At 40.9% G+C, this 26,900-nt stretch overlaps 1 long non-coding RNA gene across 1 annotated transcript in view; it reads left to right on the top strand.

Annotated features, from left to right (window-relative positions):
* Positions 1-539: 539 nt before the first annotated feature.
* The window catches only part of LOC133639538 (uncharacterized), a 717,313-nt gene continuing 690,952 nt past the window's right edge, over positions 540-26,900 (top strand). Inside the window, exon 1 of the long non-coding RNA XR_009823808.1 lies at positions 540-644. This is a non-coding gene — a long non-coding RNA (uncharacterized LOC133639538). The remainder of the gene's footprint in view (positions 645-26,900) is intronic.

Raw genomic sequence — 26,900 nt, 5'->3', positions numbered from 1 at the left:
AAACATCAGTGGCGCCAAGTCCAGCACCTGTCAAACACCTTCTGGGACAGGTGGAAGAAGGAGTTCCTTCCCACTCTCCAACCACGTTGCAAGTGGCATTCCAGCCAACTTAACGTGAGCGTAGGTACGGTCGTTATACTCAAAGACAGCCAAATTCCCCGAAATGAATGGCCTCTTGCACGTGTAACTCAGGTGTTCCCAAGTAAAGATGGCAAAGTCCGTTCAGTAGAGCTAAGGGTAGTCAGGTCAGATGATACAAAGGTATTGACCAGACCCATCTCAGAAATTGTACCTTTGATTATTTAATGAGAGGTATTTGTTTGTTTTTTCCAGTTATTTTTGTGGCGTTTATCCACGCCAAGCGGGGAGTGTTCTGTTACAACTAAAAGTTGTAAACTCTTGTTGTTGAAATGTGTTGTGCTTAAATAAGCTTGTTATGTAATTAATATTATTACATGTGTATTTGTCGCCATCATGTGGTCATGGCAGTTAATACATCTTGAGAAATGTGTATTTTGAATCAAACTTTATTGACCGGAAGTTACATAAGCCAAGCAGAAAAATCTCCGGTTCCAGCACGTACTTTATGGTGGTTATTTTCGAAGAAAAACTGCATATATCCTTTGTTTAAGGTTGCATCGCCGGTATGTATCATAAGTTGAACTTTGAAACTTGGTTTTTGTCTAAAATATTTCGAGCTAAATTTATGATTTTTGATGTATGATCTTTGCCATACTCATTAGCAATAATTTGCGATGTCATCTAAGATGGCGTCGTAGTACCATTTCACTTTGTTTACCTTCTCATGTCTTGTAAGGTAGCATTACAGCATATATATGAATACATTTGCATAACATATTTATATATTGACTGTATTGTTTGTCTTTTTAGTTTCACCCTTTTGAATGTCATTAAACCTGCTGACAACGCTCATCGGTCTCCAGAGTCGTGACGTACGAAAGGTGTTAAACAGCCCTTGCATCAGACATGCACCCCTAACGGCACAATTATTGTCATATTGAGTAAAAAACTACTTTTTGTGTTGCAAGCCTTAAAAAAGCATATTTTTCGAGCAAAACTCACAAGAATGCATTATTTGAGGCATTATTAGCCATTTTTAGGATTTATGTTTAAATAACTTACATATTGAGCGTGGCAGTTATACTGTCATATTGAGTAAACAAAATTAACTTTTGCGTTTGCAAACCTTACAAAAGAAAATGTTTCTAGTAAAACTCACAAAGATACATTTCTTAATTCATTATTAGACATTTTTCATGTGTGGTTTCATATTGAGTGTGGCAGTTATACTGTCATTATGTGTAAAACCTAATTTTTGTATTTGCAAACCTTACAAAAACAACTGATTCTAGTGAAACTCACATAGATTCAATATTACAGGCATGTTTAGACATTTTGCATGTTTGGTTTAGGAGTTGTGTTTGAATAATTTTTTATTACTTTTTTCACATTATCTCACCCTGTAAGAAATTTCACCATTTAAATACAGTATCTACTGGCAGCAAATGGTTCCAGTATGAAACTGTTTTTAAAAACTGCTATGCAAATGTATTCATACTGCATAGCAGTTTTTAAAAACAGTTTTATACTGGCTTTTATAGCTGCCAGTAGGTTACTGTAATTAAATGGTGAAATTCTGTTGTTAGGGAGTTTTTGACGTGGCGACTTGAATTGTAATGGAGCTGTCCAGCTCTTGTCTGTGTCCTTTTGTAGTCCTTCTTCCATTATTTTCAAGAAGGCTTTGTCCTGAATGGAGGGTGCGATGTAATTGTCATGTCTGGTTTGTTTGAACACATTACATCCTAAATGATCAGGTTCACAAGCGCTATCCACAAGTTGAGTGCTGAAGTGAATGGAACTTGTATCTCACAATGTCTCGCTATTACATTAAATACATTGGGGCATGGCTCAAACATTGTAGGATGCCCCTTCTCAGTTGTATTTGTGAACAGCGTCTTCACAGCGAGAGTTTTGTGGACATCACCTAAACACACGTTTCCTACTATGACCCACCCGAGGTCCAATTTTTGTGCATAGGGTGCGTTGTTAGGGCCACTTATCTGTTTATGGACTTTGTGAACTCTAATAACATCCCGTCCGAAAAGCATGAGTATAGGGGCATTAGAGTCCAGGTCAGGGATAAGGTGAGCTACTGACTTTAGGTGACTGTGTTGCATAGCTGCACTGGGTGTGGGAATTGCATCTCTATCGTTTGGGATATTTATACATTCAATGAGGCTAGACAATGGGATGTGGACTGAACCATCCAAGGCTGCCACTACATATCCTGTAGCTCTCCTGCCCATTGCTTTTTTAGTACCAGCACATGTCCTTAGTGAGTAAGGGGAACTAGGGCCACGGTCATTGAACAATTAAAAAAACTCAGGACATACTAACGACCTGTTACTTTGTTCATCATGGATGGCATAGAGCCTTACTGCTTGTTCAGGATGGCCTAAAGACTAATTTTAGAGCAGGATCTGCCTGCTTCGTTCACGCCACAAACCTGTGTGCACTTGGACGTGATCTCCTCCGATTAGTGGAGTCACTCTCCCCGCCATACTCTGCTGCAGGTTCAGTTTCTTTAAACCAGGGTGCTGGTCCTGGGTGAAGAGCAGTGCAGTGTTTTTCATCAAGACACTCAGAGCACTGTATCTTGACCATACAGTTTTTTGCATTGTGTGTAGTGAAGAACAGCATTTGAAGCAAATGTGGTTCTCTTTTAAGAATGCTTTTCGATCATCGAGTGTTTTCATTCGAAATGATCTGCACTTCGAGAGGGGATGAGGTTTCATGTGAATTGGGCAAAGCTTGTCGCTGTTAACAGCTTTGTTTGCCATTTTTTGTGTATCTAAATTGTAACGGGAGACATCAGTTATGTGCACTGAAATTTATTTTTGTTTATATGCTCTCCAAGGCAGTTTGTCGAGTTTGGGTACGGCAGGGAACGATGTAAAGTTAAAGCTTGGGTCATTTCTTGAGTTAGCTTCTTGCGTTACAAAGTCTACAAAAACATTGAATGGTGGGAAGGGGACACTTTGTGTGCATTTGTATTTAGCTCCTACTGTGGTCCACCTTTCTTGCAAAATGAAGGGAAGTTTCTGCACAAATGGATTTAATCCTCTTGCGGTATCCATAAACGCAAGACCAGGAAGGTCTCCTTCAGCTTTAGCACTCTGCATTTCCATGAGCAGGTCACTAAACTTCCTTAGTTTGTGTAGTCTTTGGATGTGATTTGGGGGAACATATAAATTCTTTTGAAGAGTGTATCCTCAATCACTTCAACTGAGCCATAACATTGCTCAAGCCTGTCCCACATCATATTGAGACCTTTGGTTGGGTTGTTAATGTGTATGGCTCTAATTTGTTCTACGTGTTCAGAGGATTCTTTGCCAAGCCACTTTATCATCAAGTCCATCTCCTCACTTGTTGATAAATATAATCCATTTATTGCATTTTTAAAGGAGCGTTTCCAAGCTCTGAAATTTTGAGGCTTGTCGTTAAATTGCAGTAGTCCTGTTGCTACTATTTCACGGCGAGCAAAGTATCTAATGAAGTCACTCATATTAGAGATTTTTTTCGCTCTTGGCATGAAGGCCGGACTTTGATTGATTGATTGATTGAGACTTTTATTAGTAAGTTGCACAGTGAAGTACATATTCCGTACTATTGACCACTAAATGGTAACACCCGAATAAGTTTTTCAACTTGTTTAAGTCAGGGTCCACTTAAATTGATTCATGATACAGATATACACTACCAGATATATACTATTATCATAATACAGTCATCACACAAGATAATCACATTGAATTATTTACATTAATTACAATCCGGGGTCTTAAAGAGAGGAACCACCACCCCGGTCTGCCAATCCAGAGGTACCGCCCCCGATGTCCACGCGATGCTACAGAGTCTTGTCAACCAAGACAGCCCCACAGCATCCAGAGCCTTAAGGAACTCCGGGCGGATCTCATCCACCCCCGGGGCCGTGCCACAGAGGAGCTTTTTAACTACCTCAGCAACCTCAGCCCCAGAAATAGGAGAGCCCACCACAGATTCCCCAGGCACTGTTTCCTCATAGGAAGACGTGTTGGTGGGATTGAGGAGGTCTTCGAAGTATTCCCTCCACCGATCCACAACATCCGCAGTCGAGGTCAGCAGAACACCATCCTCACCATACACAGTGTTGATAGTGCACTGCTTCCCCTTCCTGAGGCGGCGGATGATGGTCCAGAATTCCTTCGAAGCCGTCCGGAAGTCGTTTTCCATGGCTTCCCCGAACTCCTCCCATGTCCGAGTTTTTGCCTCTGCGACCGCCGAAGCCGCACACCGCTTGGCCTTGGCCTCTTTAAGAAGGGCAACCGGAAGATGTGTTCTAACTATCGTGGGATCACACTCCTCAGCTTTCCCGGTAAGGTCTATTCAGGTGTGATGGAGAGGAGGCTACGCCGGATAGTCGAACCTCGGATTCAGGAGGAACAGTGTGGTTTTCGTCCTGGTCGTGGAACTGTGGACCAGCTCTATACTCTCGGCAGGGTCCTTGAGGGTGCGTGGGAGTTTGCCCAACCAGTCTACATGTGCTTTGTGGACTTGGAGAAGGCATTCGACCGTGTCCCTCGGGAAGTCCTGTGGGGAGTGCTCAGAGAGTATGGGGTATCGGACTGTCTAAATTTTTGGCGGTCCGCTCCCTGTATGATCAGTGCCAGAGTTTGGTCCGCATTGCCGGCAGTAAGTCGGACACGTTTCCAGTGAGGGTTGGACTCCGCCAAGGCTGCCCTTTGTCACCGATTCTGTTCATAACTTTTATGGACAGAATTTCTAGGCGCAGTCAAGGCGTTGAGGGGATCTGGTTTGGTGGCTGCAGGATTAGGTCTCTGCTTTTTGCAGATGATGTGGTCCTGATGGCTTCATCTGGCCAGGATCTTCAGCTCTCACTGGATCGGTTTGCAGCTGAGTGTGAAGCGACTGGGATGAGAATCAGCACCTCCAAGTCCGAGTCCATGGTTCTTGCCCGGAAAAGGGTGGAGTGCCATCTCCGGGTTGCGGAGGAGACCCTGCCCCAAGTGGAGGAGTTCAAGTACCTCGGAGTCTTGTTCACGAGTGAGGGAAGAGTGGATCTTGAGATCGACAGGGGTATCGGTGCAGGGTCTTCAGTAATGCGGACGCTTTATCGATCCGTTGTGGTGAAGAAGGAACTGAGCCGGAAGGCAAAGCTCTCAATTTACCGGTCGATCTATGTTCCCATCCTCACCTATGGTCATGAGCTTTGGGTTTTGACCGAAAGGACAAAATCACGGGTACAAGCGGCCGAAATGAGTTCCCCCCCCCCCCGGGTGGCGGGGCTCTCCCTTAGAGATAGGGTGAGAAGCTCTGCCATCCGGGAGGAGCTCAAAGTAAAGCCGCTGCTCCTCCACATCGAGAGGAGCCAGATGAGGTGGTTCGGGCATCTGGTCAGGATGCCACCCGAACGCCTCCCTGGGGAGGTGTTTAGGGCACGTCCGACCGGTAGGAGGCCACGGGGAAGACCCAGGACACGTTGGGAAGACTATGTCTCCCGGCTGGCCTGGGAACGCCTCGGGATCCCCCGGGAAGAGCTGGACGAAGTGGCTGGGGAGAGGGAAGTCTGGGTTTCCCTGCTTAGGCTGCTGCCCCCGCGACCCGACCTCGGATAAGCGGAAGAAGATGGATGGATGGATGGATGGAACAATCCGCGGTGTGGAGGGGGAGTGGGGTGTTAGGTTTGGTTGTTATCATCAGTCATCAACAATTGAGAACAGAGAAATGGATATTGGTACAGTGTAGGTCTGACTTGGTAGGATATGTACAGCAAGTAGTGGACATAGAGAGAGAGAGAGGGGCAGAGAGAGGGAGAGAGAGATAGAGATCAGAAGGCATAAGAAAAAGTATCTGCATTTGATTGTTTACATTTGATTATTCACAATCCGGGGAGGGTGTTAGTTTAGGGTTGTAGCTGCCTGGAGGTGTACTTTTATTGCGGTTTTGAAGGAGGTTAGAGATGCCCTTTCTTTTATACCTGTTGGGAGCGCATTCCACATATATGTGGCATAGAAAGAGAATGAGTTAAGACCTTTGTTAGATCGGAATCTGGGTTTAACATGGTTAGTGGAGCCCCCTGGTGTTGTGGTTATGGCGGTCATTTACGTTAAGGAAGTAGTTTGACATGTACTTTGGTATCAGGGAGGTGTAGCGGATTTTATAGACTAGGCTCAGTGCAAATTGTTTTACTCTGTCCTCCACCCTGAGTCAGCCAGGGTGGAGGTGGAGGTCTAGAAGTAATCTGACTGGCTTGTTCTGGGATGTTTGGAGTTTAGATTTGAGGGTTTTGGAGGTGCTAGGGTACCAGGAGGTGCATGCGTAATCCAAAAAGGGTTGACGAGAGTTCCCGCCAGAATCCTCATGGTGCTTTTGTTGACCAGAGAGGAGATTCTATAGAGAAATCTCGTTCGTTGGTTGGCCTTTTTGATTACCTTGGTTGCCATTTTATCGCAGGAAAGATTAGCCTCTAGAATGGAACCTAGGTAGGTGACCTCATCCTTCCTGGTGATAACAATGGCACCCACTTTTATAGTGAAGTCATTGACTTTCTTAAGGTTGATGTGGGACCCAAACAGGATGGATTCCGTTTTACCCAAGTGTATGGATAGCTTGTTGTCAGCGAGCCAGGTGCAAGTTCTACAGAGTTCAGCACTGAGGATTTTCTCCACCTGTGACTTGTCCCTGTCTGATACCAGCAAGGCCGAGTCATCCGCAAACAAGAACAATTCACAGTCGCATGCCGATGACAAGTCGTTTATGTATATTAGGAACAGTAAAGGCCCCAATATACTGCCTTGAAGGACTCCACAGCTCACTGAGAGGGGGGGGGTGCCGTTCACCTCTACAACCTGTTCTCTCCCCTCAAGTAAGATTGCATCCAGCTCGATGAGGTTTTGTTAAATCCGATTGCTCTGAGCTTATCCAACAGTATAGCGTGGTGAACGGTGTCAAATGCCTTCTGAAGGTCCAGCATGACCATGCCGCAGTATTTGCCCACGTCCACCTCATGTTTGATGTGGTCAGTCAGATAGAAAAGGCATTTGTCAGTGGAGTGGTTAGTTCTGAAGCCGGATTGGAATTTGTATATGAGTTTATTAGTGGCAAGGCAACTATCGACCTGTTCATAAACTATTTTTTCCATTACTTTCGAAATGGAACTGAGAATAGAAACAGGTCGGTGTTGCCAGATTCCAATTTGCTTCCTTTTTCAAAGAGGGGAGTTACTCTTGCTATCTTAAAATATTTTTGTACTTGGCCGTGTGAAATTGAGAGGTTTATTATGTGCGTGATGATTGGGGCAATGATGGAGGAAGAGTCCCTGAGGAATCTGAAGGGAATATTATCAAGGCCGGTGGCCTTGTTTGGGTGGAGCACGCTCAATTTTTTAAGCACCTCATCAGCTGTGACAATTTCTAATTTGAAATTATTGTTGGATACTCCTAGCTTTCTGTAGAAGGCTTTAATGTGTTCTACACCAAAGCGACCAGAGTGGTGGGACAGCTTGTTGACAATATTGTGCTTTTTCCTTCCAGACCCTAGTGGATTTGCCACTTCAAAGGAATCTTGATAAAGAATTATGCCTAAGGAGGAGGTCTTGTCTTTGAGCAGCATGTTCTTTTTAGTATTTGTGCCATCCCACTAATCCTGAATAACATTATCAGGTTGGATTCTAGTTTTTACTTGCTGTATTTGCTCCCTCACAGACTTTAAGGATAACAGTGACTCAATGTTGTTTTTCACTGGCATATATTGTAGAAAACATTCTTTGCTTGATTCATTCTGACCAAGACAAATTGGGAGTGGCTCCACATATTTAAAGTTACAAGTGACTCTGATTGCACGGGAATTACCTTGTTATCAAAAACACACCAGTAGGATGTAATTAGCTGCGGCGGCCAGGTGGCAGCAGGTTATCGCTTGTCCATCCATCGGTACTTGGGCTTCTATGCCCCCTGGTAGGGTCTCCCAGACAAACAGGTCCTAGGTGAGGGATCAGAAAAAAAGCCGCTCAAAGACCTTTATGAGAAGTACAAATCGAGGACCTAGATTTTTCCTCGCCCGGACGCGGGTCACCGGGGCTCCCCTCTGGAGCCAGGCCCAGAGGTGGGGCATGATGGCGAGCGCCTGGTGGCCGGGCCTGTCCCCATGGGACGCAGGCTCAGCTCGAAGAGGCAATGTGGGTCCCCTCTCCAATGGGCTCACCACTCATGGGCTGGGTCATAGAGGTCGGGTACAGTGTGAGCTGGGCAGCAGCCGAAGGCAGGGCACTTGGCGGTCCAATCATCGGCGACATAAGCTAGCTCTTGAGACGTGGAATGTCACCTCGCTGGGAGGGAAGGAGAAGTTCCGGCTATATGTAGTTGGACTCACTTCTACGCACAGCAAGGGCTCTGTAACCTGTTCTCTCTGGGGCCGGACTCTCTTCCACTCTGGCATTGCAAGCAATGAGAGGCGACAGGCTGGGGTGGCAATTCTTGTTGCCCCCCCGGCTCAAAGTCTGCACGTTGGACTTTAACACAGTAGACGAGATGGTAGCTTCCCTCGGCTTTCGGGTTGGGGGACGGGTCCTGACTGTTGTTTGTGTTTACGCACCAAACAGCAGCTCAGAGTAACCACTTCTTTGGATTCCCTTGAGGGAGTACTGGAGAGTGCTCCCTCGGGGGATTCCCTTGTTCTGCTGGGGGGCTTCAACGCTCATGTTGGCAACGACAGTGAAACCTGGAGAGGCGTGATTGGGAAAAATGGCCACCCGGATCTGAACCCAAGTGGTGCTTTGTTATTGGACTTTTGTACTCGTCACGGATTGTCCATAACAAACACAATGTTCAAACATAAGGGTGTCCAGATGTGCACTTGGCACCAGGACACCCTCGGCCGCAGTTCCATGAATGACTTTGTAGTTGTGTCATCGGATTTGCGGCCTCATGTTTTGGACACTCGGGTGACGAGAGGGGCAGAGCTTTCTACCGATCACCACCTGGTGGTGAGCTGGCTCCGATGGTGGGGGAGGATGCAGGACAGACCTGGCAGGCCCAAATGCATTGTGAGGGTCTGCTGGGAACGCCTAGCAGAGTCTCCTGTCAGAGAGAGTTTCAATTCCCACCTCCGGAAGAACTTTGAACATGTCACGAGGGAGGTGCTGGACCATTTTCCGTGCCTCTCTTGTCGAGGCGGTTGATTGGAGCTATGGCCTCAAGGTGTTTGGTGCATGTCGTGGCGGTAATCCTAGAACCCGCTGGTGGACACCAGCAGTGAGGGAAGCCGTCAAACTGAAAAAAGAGCCTATCAGGGGGGGGGGGCAGTGCACTGTCAACACCGTGTATGGTGTGCTGCTGACCTCTACTGCGGCTTTTGTATATCGGTGGAGGGAATACTTCGAAGACCTCCTCAATCCCACCAACATGTCTTCCTATGATTAAGCAGTGTCTGGGGAATCTGTGGTGGGTTCTCCTATTTCTGGGGCTGAAGTTGCTGAGGTAGTTAAAAAGCTCCTCGGTGGCAAGGCCCCGGGGGTGGCTGAGATCCTTAAGGCTCTGGATGCTGTGGGGCTGTCTTGGTTGACAAGACTCTGCAACATCGCGTGGACATTGGGGGCGGTACCTCTGGATTGGGAGACCGGGGTGGTGGTTCCTCTCTTTAAGAAGGGGAACCGGAGCGTGTGTTCCAACTATCGTGGATCACACTCCTCAGCCTTCCCGGTAAGGTCTATTCATGTGTACTGGAGAGGAGGCTACGCCGGATAGTCGAACCTCGGATACAGGACGAACAGTGTGGTTTTCGTCCTGGTCGTGGAACTTTAGACCAGATCTATATTCTCGGCAGGGTCCTTAGTGTGCATGGGAGTTTGCCTAACCAGTCTACATGTGCTTTGTGGACTTGGAGAAGGCATTCGACCGTATCCCGGGAAGTCCTGTGGGGAGTGCTCAGAGAGTATGGGGTATCGGAGAGTATGGGGTATCGGACTGTCTGATTGTGGCGGGTCGCTCCCTGTATGATCAGTGTCACAGTTTGGTCCGCATTGCCGGCAGTAAGTCGGACCCCTTTCCAGAGGGTTGGACTCCGCCAAGGCTGCCCTTTGTCACCGATTCTGTTCATAACTTTTATGGACAGAATTTCTAGGCGCAGTCATGGTGTTGAGGGGATCCGGTTTGGTCACTGCAGGATTACATCTCTGCTTTTTTGCAGATAATGTGGTCCTGATGGATTCAACTGGCCAGGATCTTCAGCTCTCATTGGATCGGTTCGCAGCCGAGTGTGAAGCGACTGGGATGAGACTCAGCCGGGAAAGGGTGGAGTGCCATCTACGGGTTGGGGAGGAGATCTTGCCCAAAATGGAGGAGTTCAAGTAACTAGGAGTCTTGTTCACGAGTGAGGGAACTGTGGATCGTAAGATCCACAGGCGGATCGGTGCGGCGTCTTCAGTAATGAGGACGCTATACCGATCCGTTGTGGTGAAGAAGGAGCTGAGCCAGAAGGAAAAGCTCTCAATTTACCGGTCGATCTACGTTCCCATCGTCACCTATGGTCATGAGCTTTGGGTTATGACCGAAAGGACAAGATCACGGGTACAAGCGGCCGAAATTAGTTTCCTCCGCCGGGTGGCGGGTGTCTCCCTAGAGATAGGGTGAGAAGCTCTCTCATCTGGGAGGAACTCAGAGTAAACCTGCTGCTCCTCCATATTGAGAGGAGCCAGATGAGGTGGTTCGGGCATCTGCTCAGGATGCCACCCGAACGCCTCCCTAGGGAGGTGTTTAGGGCAAGTCCGACGAGCAGGAGGCCATGGGGAAGACCCAGGACACATTTGGAAGACTATGTCTCCCGGCTGGCCTGGGAACGCCTCGGGATCCCCCGAGAAGAGCTGGACAAAGTGGCTGGGGAGAGGGAAGTCTGGGCTTCTCTGCTTAGGCTACTGCCCCCCGCAACCCGACCTCGGATAAGCGGAAGAAAATGGATGGATGGATGGATTTAGTATGACAGTTATACTGTCATGTTGAGTAAAACAACTAACTTGTGTCTTTGCAAACCTTACAAAATATATTTTTCTAGTAAAACTTACAAAGATACATTTCTCCAAGCATTATTAGCCATTTTGCATGTGTGGTTTAGGAGTTATGTTTAAATAACTGTCAGATTGAGTGTGACAGTATACTGTCATAGTGAGAAAAAAACATATTTTGTATTTGCAAACCTTGCAAAAACAACTGATTCTAGTTAAACTCACATGAATACAATATTACAGGCATTTTTAGACATAATGCATGTTTGCTTTTGGAGTTATGTTTATATAACTTTCATATTTAGTATGACAGTTATACTGTCATATTGAGTAAAAAATACCTAACGTGTCTTTACAAACCTTGCAAAATATTTTTTTTTAGTAAAACTCACAAAGATACATTTCTCCAGGCAATATTAGCCATTTTACATGTGTGGTTTAAGTGGCAGTAATACTGTCATTATAAGTAACACCTAATTTTTGTATTTGTAAACCTTACCAAAATACCTGATTCTGGTAAAACTCACATAGATTCAATATTACAGGCATTTTTAGACATAATGCATGTTTGGTTACGGAGTTATGTATATATAACTTTCTTTTTTAGTATGACAGTTATACTGTCATATTGAATAAAAAACTATAACTTGTGTCTTTGCAAACATTACAAAATATTATTTTTCTAGTAAAACCAACAAAGATACATATCTCCAGGTATTATTAGCAGTTTTGCATCTGTTGTTTAGGAGTTATGTTTAAATACATTGTTATTGCTTTTTTTGCATTATCTCAGGATTCTAAGAACATTACAGTCATATTGAGTAAAAAACTACTATTTGGGCCTTAAAAAAGCATATGTTTAGAGTAAAACTCCCAATGATGCATTATTTCAGGCATTTTTAGCCATTTTGCATGGGTGGTTTACTAGTTAAATTTAATAACTGTCATATTGAGTGTGACAGTATACTGTCATAGTTAGTAAAACCTAATTTTTGTATTTGTAAACCATACAAAAACAACTGATTCTAGTAAAACTAACATGGATTCAATATTACAGGCATTTTTATACATTTTGCATGTTTAGTTTAGGAATTATGATGGAATACTTTTTTATTGCTTTTTTCGCATTATCTCAGGATTCTCAGAACATAATTGTCATATTGAGTAAAAAACTACTTTTTGTTTTTGCAAACCTTACAAAATATTTTTTTTCCAGTAAAACTCACAAAGATACATTTCTCCAGGCAATATTAGCCATTTTGCAGTTGTTGTTTAGGAGTTATGTTAAAAAAAAACTGTCATATTGTTTGTGACAGTTATACTGTCATATTGAATTAAAAAAAACTAACATGTGTCTTTGCAAACCTTACAAAATATTATTTTTCTAGTAAAACCGACAAAGATACATATCTCCAGGTATTATTAGCCATTTTGCATCTGTTGTTTAGGAGTTATGTTTAAATACATTTTTATTGCTTTGTTTGCATTATCTCAGGATTCTAAGAACATTACAGTCATATGGAGTAAAAAACTACTTTTTGTGTTTGCAGGCTTTAAAAAAGCATATGTTTAGAGTAAAACTCCCAATGATGCATTATTTCAGGCATTTTTAGCCATTTTGCATGGGTGGTTTACTAGTTAAGTTTAATAACTGTCATATTGAGTGTGACAGTATACTGTCATAGTGAGTAAAACCTAATTTTTGTATTTGTAAACCATACGAAAACAACTGATTCTAGTAAAACTAACATGAATTCAATATTACAGGCATTTTTATACATTTTGCATGTTTGGTTTAGGAATTATGATGGAATACTTTTTTTATTGCTTTTTTCACATTATCTCAGGAGTCTAAGAACATTATTGTCATATTGAGTAAAAAACTACTTTTTGTGTTTATAAGCCTTAAAAAAGCATATGTTTCGAGCAAAACTCACAAGAATGCATCATTTGAGGCATTATTAGCTATTTTTCATGTGTAGTTTAGGAGTTATGTTTAATTAACTTGCATATTGAGTGTGGCAGTTAAACTGTCATATTGAGTAAAAAAAAAATAATTTGTGTCTTTGCAAACCTTACAAAAGAAAATGTTTCTAGTAAAACTCACAAAGATACATTCTTAATTCATTTTTAGACATTTTGCATATTTGATTTAGGAATTATGATGGAATACATTTTTATTGCTTTTTTCGCGTTATCTCAGGATTCTAAGAACATTACAGTCATATGGAGTAAAAAACTTTTTTTTGTGTTTGCAGGCTTTAAAAAAGCATATGTTTAGAGTAAAACTCCCAATGATTCATGATCCATGATCCATTCTGTCTTGCCTCTTGGTGAGGGTGGTCGCATTTTTCCCTGCTCCTCCTCCTTCCCGCTTGCTTTCTTGTGTCCTTGTCTTTGTCTAAACTTTTTGAAGCCTCTTTTCTTGAGCTGTCCTCAAATCTAAACATCAAAATGAATTTGATCAACTGGACTCTCGACGCAATTGACACAGTCTTTTCGACAAGGAAAAGAGGTTCGGGGGAGCCTGGCTGCCCTGATGGAACCATTGCTGCGGGGTACGTGAGAGATTCCTGGAATACTTGGAGAATCATGTGCCTCTCAGTCCTTTCCATCGAGGACGTGGAAGACATCTACCTATTTGGAGCTGTGATCGCAGGGCATTTGCTGATTGGGCTGGGCATTGCTCTGGTGTATCGTCAAATTCGGAAGACGATGGCAGCCACTCAAGGGGCCAACAGGCTGTTCAACGCAATGGAAGGATTGGGTCGTGCTGTGGGATCACAGACTGGAGCAATTGCTGATTTGAATCGCAAGGTGGATTCTATCTTGATGAAGTTAGAGAAAGAATAAATTGGAATTGTCAGAGCCAGCATACAGAGCAGGAATGTCATTGTTTTGACTGCTCGAAGAAAAAAACAACATCTTAATCTACGATTTGACTCCCTCGAATGGCCTTGAGGAAAAGGCTGTTTGAAAACACTCCCCTGAGGACTCCTCAAAGATGGACGCTTTTGACCTTTCCCTTTTTTTTCAAAAGCACCTGGGTCGGACTCTTGAACTCTTGAACTCTTGGGGCCGGCCTCGGCCCATAAAGACAATTCCAACATCTCACCCAAGTTAATTGGGCATACATGCACGCACACACCCCTCCCCAAATCAACGCCTTCACCACTGCTTAATTCCTCCGGGGTTGTGGGGGCTGAGTAGCGCTCAACAGCAGCTGCCGGCCTCCAAAGTCCTGTTGGATGACTCTGTTGCGAGTTGTTGTGATTACATGTACCATGTTTATGTGTGCCATGCTATGTGAGGTTTTTTCCTCGGACTCAGTCTGGACCATTCCTGAGGGTCCAGCCTCAGACTGATATTTTTTTTACTCTTCCCCCCTCCCCCAATGTCACCTTTTTCCCACCTTTTTAAGGAGCGCCCTAAGTGGCTGATCCGTTGGCGGTCCCGTCTTGTCTCCCTGTAACGTATGTCTGCTCTTAGCAGGATTGTGCCGAAAATGTAATTTCAGTTCTTATGTGTCTTGTACATGTTAAGAATGGACAAATAAAGCTCCGATTTGATGATGCATTATTTTAGGCTTTTTTTAGCCATTTTGCATGGATGGTTTACTAGTTATGTTTAATAACTGTCATATTGCGTGTGACAGTATACTGTCATAGTCAGTAAAACCTATTTTTTGTATTTGTAAACCATACAAAAACAACTGATTCTAGTAAAACTAACATGGATTCAATATTACAGGCATTTTTATACATTGTGCATGTTTGGTTTAGGAATTATGATGGAATACTTTTTTATTGCTTTTTTCGCATTATCTCAGGATTCTCAGAACATAATTGTCATATTGAGTAAAAAACTACTTTTTGTTTTTGCAAACCTTACAAAATATGTTTTTTCCAGTAAAACTCACAAATATACATTTCTCCAGGCAATATTAGCCATTTTGCAGTTGTTGTTTAGGAGTTATGTTGAAAAAAACTGTCATATTGTTTGTGGCAGTTATACTGTCATTATGAATAAAACATAATTTTTGTATTTGTAAACCTTACCAAAATACCTGATTCTGGTAAAACTCACATAGATTCAATATTACAGGCATTTTTAGACATAATGCAAGTTTGGTTTTGGAGTTATGTTTATATAACTTTCATATTTAGTATGACAGTTATACTGTCATATTGAATAAAAAAAAAAAACTTGTGTCTTTGTAAACATTACAAAATATTATTTTTCTAGTAAAACCGACAAAGATACATATCTCCAGGTATTATTAGCCATTTTGCATCTGTTGTTTAGGAGTTATGTTTAAATACATTGTTATTGCTTTTTTTGCATTATCTCAGGATTCTAAGAACATTACAGTCATATGGAGTAAAAAACTACTTTTTGTGTTTGCAGGCTTTAAAAAAGCATATGTTTAGAGTAAAACTCCCAATGATGCATTATTTCAGGCATTTTTAGCCATTTTGCATGGGTGGTTTACTAGTTATGTTTAATAACTGTCATATTGAGTGTGACAGTATACTGCCAATGTGATTAAAACCTAATTTTTGTATTTGCAAACCTTACAAAAGATTATCTGATTCTAGTTAAACGCACATAAATTTAATATTACAGACATTTTTAGACAATTTGCATGTTTGGTTTAGGAATTATGATGGAATACATTTTTATTGCTTTTTTCGCATTATCTCAGGAGTCTAAGAACATTATTGTCATATTGAGTAAAAAACTACTTTTTGTGTTTACAAGCCTTAAAAAAGCATATGTTTCGAGCAAAACTCACAAGAATGCATCATTTGAGGCATTATTAGCTATTTTTCATGTGTAGTTTAGGAGTTATGTTTAAATAACTTGCATATTGAGTGTGGCAGTTAAACTGTCATATTGAGTAAAAAAAAATAATTTGTGTCTTTGCAAACCTTACAAAAGAAAATGTTTCTAGTAAAACTCACAAAGATACATTCTTAATTCATTTTTAGACATTTTGCATATTTGATTTAGGAATTATGATGGAATACATTTGTATTGCTTTTTTCGCATTATCTCAGGATTCTAAGAACATTACAGTCATATGGAGTAAAAAACTACTTTTTGTGTTTGCAGGCTTTAAAAAAGCATATGTTTAGAGTAAAACTCCCAATGATGCATTATTTCAGGCATTTTTAGCCATTTTGCATGGGTGGTTTACTAGTTATGTTTAATAACTGTCATATTGAATGTGACAGTATACTGTCATAGTGAGTAAAACCTAACTTTGTATTTGTAAACCATACAAAAACAACTGATTCTAGTAAAACTAACATGGATTCAATATTACAGGCATTTTTATACATTTTGCATGTTTGGTTTAGGAATTATGATGGAATACTTTTTTAATGCATTTTTCGAATTATCTCAGGAGTTTAAGAACATTATTGTCATATTGAGTAAAAAACTACTTTTTGTGTTTACAAGCCTTAAAAAAGCATATGTTTCGAGCAAAACTCACAAGAATGCATCATTTGAGGCATTATTAGCTATATTTCATGTGTAGTTTAGGAGTTATGTTTAATTAACTAGCATATTGAGTGTGGCTGTTAAACTGTCATATTGAGTAAAAAATAATAATTTGTGTCTTTGCAAACCTTACAAAAGAAAATGTTTCTAGTAAAACTCACAAAGATACATTCTTAATTCATTTTTAGACATTTTGCATATTTGATTTAGGAATTATGATGGAATACATTTTTATTGCTTTTTTCGCATTATCTCAGGATTCTAAGAACATTACAGTCATATGGAGTAAAAAAACTACTGTTTGTAAGCTTTAAACAAGCATATGTTTAGAGTAAAACTCCCAATGATGCATTATTTCAGGCATTTTTAGCCATTTTGCATTGATGGTTTACTAGTTATGTTTAATAACTGTCATATTGAGTGTGACAGTATACTGTCATAGTGAGTAAAACCTAATTTTTGTATTTGTAAACCATACAAAAACAACTGATTCTAGTAAAACTAACATGAATTCAATATTACAGGCATTTTTATACATTTTGCATGTTTGGTTTAGGAATTATGATGGAATACTTTTTTATTGCTTTTTTCGCATTATCTCAGGAGTCTAAGAACATTATTGTCATATTGAGTAAAAAACTACTTTTTGTGTTTACAAGCCTTAACAAAGCATATGTTTCGAGCAAAACTCACAAGAATGCATCAATTGAGGCATTATAAGCTATTTTTCATGTGTAGTTTAGGAGTTATGTTTAAATAACTTGCATATTGAGTGTGGCAGTTAAACTGTCATATGAGTTAAAAAAAATCATTTGTGTCTTTGCAAACCTTACAAAAGAAAATGTTTCTAGAAAAACTCACAAAGATACATTCTTAATTCATTTTTAGACATTTTGCATATTTGATTTAGGAATTATGATGGAAAACATTTTTATTGCTTTAATTTTTGTATTTGTAAACCATACAAAAACAACTGATTCTAGTAAAACTAACATGGATTCAATATTATAGGCATTTTTATACATTGTGCATGTTTGGTTTAGGAATTATGATGGAATACTTTTTTATTGCTTTTTTCGCATTATCTCAGGATTCTCAAAACATAATTGTCATATTGAGTAAAAAACTACTTTTTGTTTTTGCAAACATTACAAAATATTTTATTTACAGTAAAACTCACAAAGATACATTTCTCCAGGCAATATTAGCCATTTTGCAGTTGTTGTTTAGGAGTAATGTTGAAAAAAACTGTCATATTGTTTGTGGCAGTTATACTGTCATTATGAATAAAACATAATTTTTGTATTTGTAAACCTTACCAAAATACCTGATTCTGGTAAAACTCACATAGATTCAATATTACAGGCATTTTTAGACATAATGCATGTTTGGTTTTGGAGTTATGTTTATATAACTTTCATATTTAGTATGACAGTTATACTGTCATATTGAATGAAAAAAACTAACTTGTGTCTTTGCAAACATTACAAAAGATTATTTTTCTAGTAAAACCGACAAAGATACATATCTCCAGGTATTGTTAGCCATTTTGCATCTGTTGTTTATGAGTTATGTTTAAATACATTTTTATTGCTTTTTTTGCATTATCTCAGGATTCTAAGAACATTACAGTCATATGGAGTAAAAAACTACTTTTTGTGTTTGCAGGCTTTAAAAAAGCATATGTTTAGAGTAAAACTCCCAATGATGCATTATTTCAGGCATTTTTAGCCATTTTGCATGGATGGTTTACTATTTATGTTTAATAACTGTCATATTGAGTGTGACAGTATACTGTCATAGTGAGTAAAACCTAATTTTTGTATTTTTAAACCATACAAAAACAACTGATTCTAGTAAAACTAACATGGATTCAATAATACAGGCATTTTTATACCTTTTGCATGTTTGGTTTAGGAATTATGATGGAATACTTTTTTATTGCTTTTTTCGCATTATCTCAGGATTCTCACAACATAACTGTCATATTGAGTAAAAAACTACTTTTTGTTTTTACAAACCTTACAAAATGTTTTTTTTCCAGTAAAACTCACAAATATACATTTCTCCAGGCAATATTAGCCATTTTGCAGTTGTTGTTTAGGAGTTATGTTGAAAAAAACTGTCATATTGTTTGTGGCAGTTATACTGTCATTATGAATAAAACATAATTTTTGTATTTGTAAACCTTACCAAAATACCTGATTATGGTAAAACTCACATAGATTCAATATTACAGGCATTTTTAGACATAATGCATGTTTGGTTTTGGAGTTATGTTTATATAACTTTCATATTTAGTATGACAGTTATACTGTCATATTGAATAAAAAAAACTAACTTGTGTCTTTGCAAACATTACAAAAGATTATTTTTCTAGTAAAACCGACAAAGATACATATCTCCAGGTATTATTAGCCATTTTGCATCTGTTGTTTAGGAGTTATGTTTAAATACATTTTTATTGCTTTTTTTGCATTATCTCAGGATTCTAAGAACATTACAGTCATATGGAGTAAAAAACTACTTTTTGTGTTTGCAGGCTTTAAAAAAGCATATGTTTAGAGTAAAACTCCCAATGATGCATTATTTCAGGCATTTTTAGCCATTTTGCATGGATGGTTTACTAGTTATGTTTAATAACTGTCATATTGAGTGTGACAGTATACTGTCATAGTGAGTAAAACCTAATTTTTGTATTTGTATACCATACAAAAACAACTGATTCTAGTAAAACTAACATGGATTCAATATTACAGGCATTTTTATACCTTTTGCATGTTTGGTTTAGGACTTATGATGGAATACTTTTTTATTGCTTTTTTCGCATTATCTCAGGATTCTCACAACATAACTGTCATATTGAGTAAAAAACTACTTTTTGTTTTTGCAAACCTTACAAAATGTTTTTTTTTTCCAGTAAAACTCACAAAAATACATTTCTCCAGGCAATATTAGCCATTTTGCAGTTGTGGTTTAGGAGTTATGTTAAAAAAAAAACTGTCATATTGTTTGTGGCAGTTATACTGTCATTATGAATAAAACATATTTTTTGTATTTGTAAACCTTACCAAAATACCTGATTCTGGTAAAACTCACATATATTCAATATTAAAGGCATTTTTAGACATAATGCATGTTTGGTTTTGGAGTTATGTTTATATAACTTTCATATTTAGTATGACAGTTATGCTGTCATATTGAATAAAAAACAATAACTTGTGTCTTTGCAAACATTACAAAATATTATTTTTCTAGTAAAACCAACAAAGATACATATCTCCAGGTATTATTAGCCATTTTGCATGTGTTGTTTAGGAGTTATGTTTAAATACATTGTTATTGCTTTTTTTGCAGTATCTCAGGATTCTAAAAACAGTCATATTGAGTAAAAAACTACTATTTGGGCCTTAAAAAAGCATATGTTTAGAGTAAAACTCCCAATGATGCATTATTTCAGGCATTTTTAGCCATTTTGCATGGGTGGTTTACTAGTTATGTTTAATAACTGTCATATTGAGTGTGACAGTATACTGCCAATGTGATTAAAACCTAATTTTTGTATTTGCAAACCTTACAAAAGATTATCTGATGCTAGTAAAACTCACATGGAATCAATATTACAGGCATTTTTAGACATTTTGCATGTTTGGTTTAGGATTATTATGATGGAATACATTTTTATTGCTTTTTTCGCATTAACACAGGATTCTAAGGACATTATTGTCATATATATATTGTCATAAAAAAACTACTTTTTGTGTTTACAAGCCTTAAAAAAGCATATGTTTCGAGCAAAACTCAAAAGAATGCATCATTTGAGGCATTATTAGCCATTTTTCATGTGTAGTTTAGGAGTTATGTTTAAATAACTTACATATTGAGCGTGGCAGTAAACTGTCATATTGAGTAAAAAAAAATAACGTTTGTCTTTGCAAACCTCACAAAAGAAAATGTTGCTAGTAAAACTCACAAAGATACATTTCTTAATTCATTATTAGACATTTTTCATGTGTGGTTTCATATTGAGTGTGGCAGTTATACTGTCATTATGTGTAAAACCTAATTTTTGTATTTGCAAACCTTACAAAAACAACTGATTCTAGTGAAACTCACATAGATTCAATATTACAGGCATTTTTAGACATTTTGCATGTTTGGTTTAGGAATTATGATGGAATACATTTTTATTGTTTTTTTCGCATTATCTCAATATTCTAAGAACATTATTGTCATATTGAGTAAAAAACTACTTTTTGTGTTGCAAGCCTTAAAAAAAGCATATGTTTCGAGCAAAACTCACAAGAATGCATTATTTGAGGCATTATTAGCCATGTTTCATGTGTAGTTTAGGAGTTATGTTTAAATAACTTACTTATTGAGTGTGGCAGTTATACTCTCATATTGAGTAAACAAAATTAACTTTTGTGTTTGCAAACCTTACAAAAGAAAATGTTTCTAGTAAAACTCACAAAGATACATTTCTTAATTCATTATTAGACATTTTTCATGTGTGGTTTCATATTGAGTGTGGCAGTTATACTGTCATTATGTGTAAAACCTAATTTTTGTATTTGCAAACCTTACAAAAACAACTGATTCTAGTGAAACTCACATAGATTCAATATTACAGGCATTTTTAGACATTTTGCATGTTTGGTTTAGGAGTTGTGTTTGAATCATTTTTTATTGCTTTTTTCGCATTATCTCACCCTGTAAGAAATGTCACCTTTTAATTACTGTAACTTACTGGCAGCTAATGGTTCCAGTATACAACTGTTTTTAAAAACTGCTTTGCAAATGTATTCATACTGCATAGCAGTTTTTAAAAACAGTTTTATACTGGCTTTTATAGCTGCCAGTAGGTTACTGTAATTAAATGGTGAAATTCTGTTAGGGAGTTTTTGACGTGGCGACTTGAATTGTAATGGAGCTGTCCAGCTCTTGTCTGTGTCCTTCTGTAGTCCTTCTTCCATTATTTTCAAGAAGGCTTTGTCCTGAATGGAGGGTGCGATGTAATTGTCATGTCTGGTTTGTTTGAACACATTACATCCTAAATGATCAGGTTCACAAGCGCTATCCACAAGTTGAGTGCTGAAGCTAAATGGAACTTGTATCTCACAATGTCTCGCTATTACAATAAATACATTGGGGCATGGCTCAAACATTGTAGGACGCCCCTTCTAAGTTGTATTTGTGAACAGCGTCTTCACAGTTAGAGTTTTGTGGACATCACCTAAACACACGTTTCCTACTATGACCCACCCGAGGTCCAATTTTTGTGCATGGGGTGCGTTGTTAGGGCCACTTATCTGTTTATGGACTTTGTGAACTCTAATAACATCCCGTCCAAGAAGCATGAGTATAGGGGCATTAGAGTCCAGGTCAGGGATAAGGTGAGCTACTGACTTTAGGTGACTGTGTTGCATAGCTGCACTGGGTGTGGGAATTGCATCTCTATCGTTTGGGATATTTATACATTCAATGAGGCTAGGCAATGGGATGTGGACTGAACCATCCAAGGCTGCCACTACATATCTTGTAGCTCTCCTGCCCATTGCTTTTTTAGTACCAGCACATGTCCTTAGTGAGTAAGGGGAACTAGGGCCACGGTCATTGAACAATTAAAAAAACTCAGGACATACTAACGACCTGTTACTTTGTTCATTATGGATGGCATAGAGCCTTACTGCTTGTTCAGGATGGCCTGCTGGCTACACTTTGATAAGACCAATTTTAGAGCAGGATCTGCCTGCTTCGTTCACGCCACAAACCTGTGTGCACTTGGACGTGATCTCCTCCGACTTAGCGGAGTCACTCTCCTAGCCATACTCTGCTGCAGGTTCAGTTTCTTTAAACCAGGGTGCTGGTCCTGGGTGAAGAGCAGTGCAGTGTTTTTCATGAAGACACTCAGAGCACTGTATCTTGACCATACAGTTTTTTGCATTGTGTGTAGATGAAGAACAGCATTTGAAGTGTTTTCATTCGAAATTATCTGCACTTCGAGAGGGGATGAGGTTTCATGTGAATTGGGCAAAGCTTGTCGCTGTTAACAGCTTTGTTTGCCGTTTTTTGTGTATCTAAATTGTAATTGGAGACAACATCAGTTTTGTGCACTGAAATGTATTTTTGTTTATATGCTCTCCAAGGCAGTTTGTCGAATTTGGGTACGTCAGGGAACGATGTAAAGTTAAAGTTTGGGTCATTTCTTGAGTTAGCTTCTTGCGTTACAAAGTCTACAAAAACATTGAATGGTGGGAAGGGGACATGTTGTGTGCATTTGTATTTAGCTCCTACTGTGGTCCACCTTTCTTGCAAATTGAAGGGAAGTTTCTGCACAATTGGATTTAATCCTCTTGCGGTATCCATAAACACAAGATGAGGAAGGTCTCCTTCAGCTTTAGCACTCTGCATTTCCATGAGCAGGTCACTAAACTTCCTTAGTTTGTGTAGTCTTTGGATGTGATTTGGGGGAACATATCAATTCTTTTGAAGAGTGTATCCTCAATCACTTCAGCTGAGCCATAACATTGCTCAAGCCTGTCCCGCATCATATTGAGACCTTTGGTTGGTTGATTGAGACTTTTATTAGTAAGTTGCACAGTGAAGTACATATTCCGTACAATTGACCACTAAATGGTAACACCCGAATAAGTTTTTCAACTTGTTTAAGTCAGGGTCTACTTAAATTGATTCATGATACAGATAAACACTACCAGATATATACTATTATCATAATACAGTCATCACACAAGATAATCACATTGAATTATTTACATTATTTACAATACGGGGTCTTAAAGAGAGGAACCACCACCCCGGTCTGCCAATCCAGAGGTACCGCCCCCGATGTCCACGCGATGCTGCAGAGTCTTGTCAACCAAGACAGCCCCACAGCATCCAGAGCCTTAAGGAACTCCGGGCGGATCTCATCCACCCCCGGGGCCTTGCCACCGAGGAGCTTTTTAACTACCTCAGCAACCTCAGCCCCAGAAATAGGAGAGCCCACCACAGATTCCCCAGGGACTGCTTCCTCATAGGAAGACATGTTGTTGGGATTGAGGAGGTCTTCGAAGTATTCCCTCCACCGATCCACAACATCCGCAGTCGAGGTCAGCAGAACACCATCCTCACCATACACAATGAGGCGGCGGATGGTGGTCCAGAATTCCTTCGAAGCCGTCCGGAAGTCGTTTTCCATGGCTTCCCCGAACTCCTCCCATGTCCGAGTTTTTGCCTCCGCGACCGCCGAAGCCGCTCACCGCTTGGCCTTGGCCTCTTTAAGAAGGGGAACCGGAGGGTGTGTTCTAACTATCGTGGGATCACACTCCTCAGCCTTCCCGGTAAGGTCTATTCAGGTGTGCTGGAGAGGAGGCTACGCCGGATAGTCGAACCTCGGATTCAGGAGGAACAGTGTGGTTTTCGTCCTGGTCGTGGAACTGTGGACCAGCTCTATACTCTCGGCAGGGTCCTTGAGAGTGCATGGGAGTTTGCCCAACCAGCCTACATGTGTTTTGTGGACTTGGAGAAGGCATTCAACCGTGTCCCTCGGGAAGTCCTGTGGGGAGTGGGGTATCGGACTGTCTAATTGTGGCGGTCCGCTCCCTGTAGGATCAGTGCCAGAGTTTGGTCAGCATTGCCGGCAGTAAGTCGGACACGTTTCCAGTGAGAGTTGGACTCCGCCAAGGCTGCCCTTTGTCACGATTCTGTTCATAACTTTTATGGACATAATTTCTAGACGCAGTCAAGGCGTTGTGGGGATCTGGTTTGGTGGCTGCAGGATTAGGTCTCTGCTTTTTGCTGATTATGTGGTCCTGATGGCTTCATCTGGCCAGGATCTTCAGCTCTCACTGGATCGGTTCGCAGCTGAGTGTGAAGCGACTGAGATGAGAATCAGCACCTCCAAGTCCGAGTCCATGGTTCTCGCCCGGAAAAGGGTGGAGTGCTATCTCCGGGTTGCGGAGGAGACCCTTCCCCAAGTGGAGGAGTTCAAGTACCTCGGAGTCTTGTTCACGAGTGAGGGAAGAGTGGATTGTGAGATCCACAGGCAGATCGGTGCGGCGTCTTCAGTAATGCGGACGCTGTATCGATCCGTTGTGGTGAAGAAGGAGCTGAGCAGGAAGGCAAAGCTCACAATTTACAAGGTCGATCTACGTTCCCATCTTCCCTTATGGTCATGAGCTTTGGGTTATGACCGAAAGGACAAGATCACGGGTACAAGCGGCCGAAATGAGTTTCATCCGCCGGGTGGCGGGGCTCTCCCTTAGAGATAGGGTGAGAAGCTCTGCCATCCGGGAGGTGCTCAAAGTAAAGCCGCTGCTCCTCCACATCGAGAGGAGCCAGATGAGGTGGTTCGGGCATCTGGTCAGGATGCCACCCGAACGCCTCCCTAGGGAGGTGTTTAGGGCACGTCCGACCGGTAGGAGGCCACGGGGAAGACCCAGGACATGTTGGGAAGACTATGTCTCCCGGCTGGCCTGGGAATGCCTCGGGATCCCCCGGGAAGGGCTGGACGAAGTGGCTGGGGAGAGGGAAGTCTGGGTTTCCCTGCTTAGGCTGCTGCCCCCGCGACCCAAACTCGGATAAGCGGAAGAAGATGGATGGATGGATGGATGGAACAATCCGGAGTGTGGAGGGGGAGTGGGGTGTTAGGTTTGGTTGTTATCATCAGTCATCAACAATTGAGAACAGACAAATGGATATTGGTACAGTGTAGGTCTGACTTGGTAGGATATGTACAGGAAGTAGTGGACATAGAGAGAGAGAGAGAGGCAGAGAGAGAGAGAGAGAGAGAGAGAGAGAGAGAGAGAGAGAGAGAGAGAGAAAAGAGAGAGAGAGAGAGAGAGAGAGAGAGAGAGAGAGAGAGAGATAGAGAGAGAGAGAGAGAGAGATCAGAAGGCATAAGAAAAAGTATCTGCATTTGATTGTTTACATTTGATTATTAACAATCCGGGGAGGGTGTTAGTTTAGGGTTGTAGCTGCCTGGAGGTGTACGTTTATTGCGGTTTTGAAGGAGGTTAGAGATGCCCTTTCTTTTATACCTGTTGGGAGCGCATTCCACATTGATGTGGCATAGAAAGAGAATGAGTTAAGACCTTTGTTAGTGCGGAATCTGGGTTTAACGTGGTTAGTGGAGCTCCCCCTGGTGTTGTGGTTATGGCGGTCATTTACGTTAAGGAAGTAGTTTGACATGTACTTTGGTATCAGGGAGGTGTAGCGGATTTTATAGACTAGGCTCAGTGCAAGTTGTTTTACTCTGTCCTCCACCCTGAGCCAGTCCACTTTGGAGAAGTGGGTAGGAGTGAGGTGGGATCTGGGGTGGAGGTCTAGAAGTAATCCGACTGGCTTGTTCTGGGATGTTTGGAGTTTATATTTCAGGGTTTTGGAGGTGCTATGGTACCAGGAAGTGCATGCGTAATCCAAAAAGGGTTGACGAGAGTTCCCGCCAGAATCCTCATGGTGCTTTTGTTGACCAGAGAGGAGATTCTATAGAGAAATCTCGTTCATTGGTTGACCTTTTTGATTACCTTGGTTGCCATTTTATCGCAGGAAAGATTAGCCTCTAGAATGGAACCTAGGTAGGTGACCTCATCCTTCCTGGTGATAACAATGACACCCACTTTTATAGTGGAGTCATTGACTTTCTTAAGGTTGATGTGGGACCCAAACAGGATGGATTCCGTTTTACCCAAGTGTATGGATAGCTTGTTGTCAGCGAGCCAGGTGCAAGTTTACAGAGTTCAGCACTGAGGATTTTCTCTACCTGTGACTTGTCCCTGTCTGATACCAGCAAGGCCGAGTCATCCGCAAACAAGAACAATTCACAGTCGCATGCCGATGACAAGTCTGTTATGTATATTAGGAACAGTAAAGGCCCCAATCTACAGCCTTGAAGGACTCCACAGCTCACTGAGAAGGGGTGGGGGGGCAAGGTGCCGTTCACCTCTACAACCTGTTCTCTCCCCTCAAGTAAGATTGCATCCAGCTCGATGAGGTTTTGTTAAATCCGATTGCTCTGAGCTTATCCAACAGTATAGCGTGGTGAACGGTGTCAAATGCCTTCTGAAGGTCCAGCATGACCATGCCGCAGTATTTGCCCGCGTCCACCTCATGTTTAATGTGGTCAGTCAGATAGAGAAGGCATGTGTCAGTGGAGTGGTAAGTTCTGAAGCCGGATTGGAATTTGTATAAGAGTTTATTAGTGGCAAGGCAACTATCGACCTGTTCATAAACTATTTTTTCCATTACTTTCGAAATGGAACTGAGAATAGAAACAGGTCGGTAGTTGCCAGGTTCCAATTTGCTTCCTTTTTCA

This window comes from Entelurus aequoreus, linkage group LG22 (assembly GCF_033978785.1).
Source record: "Entelurus aequoreus isolate RoL-2023_Sb linkage group LG22, RoL_Eaeq_v1.1, whole genome shotgun sequence".
Classification (NCBI taxonomy): domain Eukaryota; kingdom Metazoa; phylum Chordata; class Actinopteri; order Syngnathiformes; family Syngnathidae; genus Entelurus; species Entelurus aequoreus.
Note: the sequence above shows the minus strand (reverse complement) of the source record. Positions and strands in the feature narration are given on the sequence as shown.